This window comes from Ovis canadensis, chromosome X (genome assembly GCF_042477335.2).
Source record: "Ovis canadensis isolate MfBH-ARS-UI-01 breed Bighorn chromosome X, ARS-UI_OviCan_v2, whole genome shotgun sequence".
In the NCBI taxonomy this organism is placed as follows: Eukaryota; Metazoa; Chordata; class Mammalia; order Artiodactyla; family Bovidae; genus Ovis; species Ovis canadensis.
This window is the reverse complement of record NC_091727.1, coordinates 103,550,584-103,556,753: the sequence shown is the minus strand read 5'-3', so window position 1 is coordinate 103,556,753 and position 6,170 is coordinate 103,550,584.

The following is a 6,170-nucleotide window of genomic DNA, read 5'->3' as shown; positions in this document are numbered from 1 at the left end:
GGGCAAAAATGCTCTACCGAAGATGACCTCAAGCTTGTGGCTGAGTCATAAAAGCCAAGGGAGGACTTAAGAGGAGGCAACTTTCTTAGATCACGTGCGTAAGAGAGAAACTTGCAAATAAACCTTCCAGGCTTCTGCTGACTTGGAAAGTAAAGTCAAAACTGAAGGATTGGGGAAAAGTGTTGAGAACTGACCTCCCACTGACACAGAAGCCCTAGGTAGGTTTTAATAATGATAATAACAAAAGCAAGAATGGCCCTGCCTGGCCCACAGCCTCCCACTTGTTTGCTTACTGTGGGATCTTTGCAAGAGAGGAGCACGCCCACTGCTGATCTCCTGGCTGGTCTCTGTGGGAGTTCGAGTTTTGAATAATAAAATACAAAAGCTGAAAATTATATCTCAGAGCAATCTGGAGGATTTAGAGGAAGCTAGCCTCTGAGGGCAAAGTGGCTCCCAGGAAAAGGATCTCTGTCACCCAAATGGGCTTGAAGAGGGAGGTTTTATAAGAACAACCCAGGAAAAGAGAAAAATTAGTTTAGAGAAATCATACATGTCACTGCCTAAGTGAAAATTAATTTTTAATCAGAGGGAGCCAGATTAGACTTAACTGGGCTTGAGAACCTAGAAACCTAGAAAAGGACTGAACTTTTCATGTATGTATTTTCAAAATCCAGATTTCACTAAAAGGCGTGAGAATGCAGAAAGCTTAGAGCAAGCTTAGAGCAGCAGAGGGAAATGAACTTGGTGAAAGACACGGTGAACATCATCCACACTGAAAAGCTGCCTTAGTGGGTACCATCTTGTGAAATATTTAGCTGACACAGAAGACAATATTCCAGTCCCCAGTCAGAAGAGTTGATACGAGTGAATAAAGGGTTAGAATTGTGACGGGGGGCAACTGAGGAGAGGGTGACATTTTGCCAAGGCTGCCAGCTCCAGTGCTCTGCACCCTGGTCAGGGATGGCTGGCCATGGTGGTGTCACCTGTAGGCTGACTCCAGAATGTTTAGCAGACTATGCCAGGAAGACCTCCTTGACTCCATACCTATTATGTGTCAAACACTTGGCTACACACTTCACATGCCCTCTCTCAATTAACATGCCCAGCAAGGGACTTCCCTGCTGGCCCAGTGGCTAAGACTGTGCAGTCCCAATGCAGGGGGCTCCAGGTTCCATCTCGGGTCAGGGAACTAGATTCCACATGCAGCAACTAAGAGTTCATATGCCACAATTAAAAGATTCTGCATGCTGCAACTAAGACCTGGCATGGCCAAATAAATAGATTAAAAAAAAAAACATGTTTGGCAGCCCAGTGAGGTGGTTACTTTTGTTGTATCTATTTTACAGATGAATAAAATGGGGTTCAGGATTAGAACCACCCAGCTTGGAAGTAGTGGAGCTGTGCCGTGTTGTTGCTGTGCTCAGTCATGTCCGACTCTTTGCGACCCCATAGATTGTATCCCGCCAGGCTCCTCCGTCCATGGAATTCTCCAGGCAAGAATACTGGAGTGGGGTTGCCATGCCCTCCTCCAGGGGATCTTTCCGACCCAGGTATTGAACCTGTGTCTCTTACGTCTCCTGCATTGGCAGGCAGGTTCTTTACCACTGGCACCACCTGGGAAGCCCAGTGGAGCTGAGACTTGAACTCAGATCTGTTAATCTTCACAGTGAGTCCAGTGTCCCAGTGACGCTTATCCGGTTCCAAGACGTCTGGGCATGAGCTGGAGAGTGAGTCATCCTGTCCACAAATGGAATATCAAGAAACTTAGACGGTCCTCATCCTAGGCAGAGAGAGATCATGGTGTGTGTGTGTTGGGGGGGGGGGGGGGGCACATGCTCTGAGGACACTGAAGGAAATCGAGGTTAGGGGCTCAGAGCCTGAACTTTGTTAATAGTAATGAGGGAAGCATAGATGCAGACACTACAAACTGGGTAACTCAATGCACACACAACCTTGGGACATCACCCACACTATCTGATACGGTTTTTTTTTTTTTTTTTTGAAGTGTCTTAAGCTACTTTGTCCACTCCGCTATGCAATAACCTTCTGGAAGGCTGCGACCTTGGCTTCTTTATTTTTAAAACTTCTCCTCAGAGCCCAATAACAATAATATTTGGTCTAAGGCTTCTTGGTTTACCAAATACTTTCATGGACACTGACTCGACCTTCAAAATAACTCAACAAGGCAGCTATTCTTGCCCTTACTTTATCTGTGGGGAAATGGCATTTGGTAGGGCCGAAGGACCTTGGTCAAGGGCACACAGCTGATGTGGAGTTGTCACTGCTGACCACTCCCTTGATACCCCCAAGCACGCAAGCCAACACAAGGTAATCACAAGGCCCCTCACAGAGGATCTGCCATAGACTAGATGCTCAAGAGATGTCAGTTGTCCCCTTTCTTGACAATATATGATTTTAAAATGTTTTCTTTGCACTAATTACATCCTACCTGGTACCCCAATATATTCAATAGACACCAGTCTACATTCTCAGAGAGCTTACACTGATGTAAGGAAATACAGCCCATGTGTGTGTCCAGTAACCTAGTCCCTTCCTTGTCAATGAGGTTGTACAAAAAGTGTCCTAGCTCCAGAAGATGCGGTACATATATACAATGGAATGCCACTCTGCCATAAAATTAAGAATGAAATAATGCCATTTGTAGCAACATGGGTGGACCTAGAGGTTGTCATACTATGTGAGGTAAGCCAGGTGGGGACAGACAAATACCATATGATACCATTTATATGGAATCTGAAGTATGACATGAATGAACACATCTATGAAACAGAAACAGATTCACAGACATGGAGAACAGACTTGTGGTTGCCAAGGTGGGGATGGGAATGGGAGAAGGATGGATTGGGAGTTTGGGATTAACAAATGCAAACTATTATATAGACAGGTAGATCAGTAACTGAATCACTTTACACCAAAAACTAGCACAACATTGTAAGTCAACTATGCTTCAATAGACTTAAAAAACATTTTTAAGTGTCCTAGCTCTGCCCAATTACAAATGCCACCCTCCATCTGTGGCACCAAGAGTGTGACACTGTGAGCAGTGTGTGGTTGCACAAGCACACTACAGTTTGTATCAACATCTACAGCCCCATTAGGACAAATAGTTGATTTTTTAGACCAAGTCAACAAGCTGGTGTGTTTTATTTCATTCGAGCTGTGTCTGTCCTGCTCAGTCTTCTCCCTTCAAAAAGCAGCTTTTGGACTTGGTCTAAAAAATCAACTATTTGTCCTAATGGGGCTGTAGACGTTGATACAAACTGTAGTGTACCTTTTGCAGGGGAAAGAGTGAGCAGGACAAGACACAGTTCGAGTGAAATAAAACACACTCTAAACGTTTCACCCTAAACGTTTCTATAGTTCCAGATCTTGCCAGCGGTTTGTTAGCAAGTCAAAGCAGAAACTGACTTTTGGTATTCCAGAGTCTTCTGGAAGACAGCCATATAAGGAATTGCTAGATGAACAGTTCCTGGCTCTCTAATCAAGGACAAATCTTCTGCCAGCTGAGATGCAAGATGCTGTGGCAGTAGCAAGCTAACAACAAAGACAATGACAACAACAATTTGCCAGGATGATGCAAACCCAGATTGCAGGAGAGGCTGTTTTCTTAGTGGAATGCATCTGGAAGTATGGCTAGATGTGATTTATCATCTGCATTAGATGCTCCACCATGACATCCTAAATAGACATTTTATGTTGGATATCAACTGGGAAAATTTTTATTCAACACTAATTTCATCAAAACCTGTGTAGCTGATACAGCCAGATTTCATCAACTGAAGGAGAATGAGTATAATATAAGCTATTCAATCTAAAGGCATTACTTTATTATCTGAACCTTCTTTGAGCTCTATTATACAATAGAGTTTGTAGCCTAATACTTAGATTTAAAAAAATGTAGAGTCGGAGATTCAGGCTGAACTGTACCTCCTTGTAAGACCCCTGAAACGGATCTGAAATGATAAGGAAGTCACTCTTGGAGTATTTACAGACCACTCTTCATGTCAAAGAACATAAAAAAGTCTCCCAAAGGCAAAGTGGTTTGGGCAGGTCCTTTTCCTGCCCTTCCTTCTTAAAAGTCTGCTGCAAAGGCTCTGGTCAGTGCTGCAGGCTGCTCTTTTATCTCCGTAACCTGAGCGTCTCTGCAGAGCAGGCTCCCTCTCCGTATGGCATTCAGTGAATTCCGAGTCAAGTCCAGGCTGGAGTCAGCTGCCTTCATTGTAAGTCTTTCGCAATTCAGTGGATGGCTTGGCCCTTATGCCTTGAGGATTGGAATCTCCTGGACAGGGATAGGATTTCACTTTCCATGTCTACAGCACTTGCACCAAGGTTATTAATATAGTCTATACAGGGGGATCATATTGACAGCAAGCTCAAATCCACATCATAAAGTCTGTGGCTTGAAGCTAGACTGAGCCAAGCCCCTCAGGAGGAGACTGAATCACCTTAGGCATCAGCCACCCTGGGGAATTTTGAGAGTTCAAAATCCAGTTCAAGTCGATCCTGTCTAGGACACTGCTTCTTTCCTTCTATATCAGCCCCAGTCTCCCAGACATCCCACCCATGCCTGGAGGTGCATTTCCACACATAAGGTGGAAAAACATAATTTGGGGAACACCTCAGGTGTTACCTCCACTGAGGCATTAAGGATTCAGAGTTTTAAATGAATAAATGAGTCATAATACAGTGATGTATCCCAGCCAAAGAATCAATGAGGCCATTGGAGGAGCTGGCAATTACAGTGGAAGGAATACACTTCCTGGATTCAGACCAGGATTTGGATCTCCATCTGGCTCCTTACTAGCTGTGTGGCCTCAGGCAAGCAGGGCCTCACTTTTCCCATCAATACAGTGGGGATAATTCTAATCAGCTATCTTGTAAAGCATGCATGAGAAAAGAGAGGAAAAAAATGTATATAAAGCACCTTTTACAGGACCTGGCAGAGAATAAATACCCAACAAGTGGCAGCTACTGTCATGGAAGAGGCCAGAGAGATGGCTAGGTGTGTCTTAGTTTCCTCCAGTCATGCGTGAATGTCTGCCTCCACTGTGGACAAGAAGTACTCTGCTCAGATAAGACACTGGATCACTACATATGCTTTACTCTTTCTTTTGTTGTTGGTGTTTAGCCACTAGTGAAAGTGAAATTTACTCAGTTGTGTCCAACTCTGCGACCCCATGGACTATACAGTCCATGGAATTCTCCAGGCCAGAATGCTGGAGTTGGTACCCTTTCCCTTCTCCAGGGGTCCTTCTCAACCCAGGGGTTGAACCCAGGTGTCCCACATTGCAGGCAGATTCTTTACCAGCTGAGCCACCAGGGAAGCCCAAGAATACTGGAGTACATAGCCTATTCCTTCAGTGGATATTCGCAACCCAGGAATCGAACCGGGGTCTCCTGCATTGCAGATGCATTCTTTACCAACTGAGCTATCAGGGAAGCCCAGCTAGGTCGTGTCTGACTCTTTGCAACCCTATAGACTGTAGCCTACTAGGCTCTTCTGTCCATGGGATTTCCCAGGCAAAAATACTGGAGTGGGTTACCATTCCCTTCTCCAGGGGACCTTCCCAACCCAAGGATCAAACTCTCATCTCCTGCCTTGGCAGGCAGATTCTTTACCACTGGGCCACCTTGGAAGCCCATACTCTTTCTTTCACCTTCGTGTTTCTAATGATCCAAGTCATTCATGACTGCAAACTCCAAGAAAGTTCAAATATTGTAGAAAAAACAAAAATTCTCTTGACTCACATACAATCGCACTGCCTTCCCTCAGGGAAATCGTTGGTTTCAGTTTGTTTTGCAAGTTAAGGGACTTTTTGGTACGCAAGTGATAAAAGAATAGACATATAAAAAATACATAGTGTTGTTTTATGTGGGTTTTTTGTAAAAAAACAAAATGTGTGTTTTGTATGCATGTTTCAATATTGAAGTATGATATGCATAAAGAAAAGGGAACATAGGCTAAGTGCATTGCTTGAATTTTCACAAACTGAACACACATATAATCGACATTCATATTGAAAACCATTATTATTGCCCCAGAACCCTCTTTTGTGCCCTTTTCTAGTCAATAAACTCCCCAAAATGGCAACTATTGTGACTTATATCAGTGTATATGAGTTTTGCATGCTTTTGTACTTTATATAAGT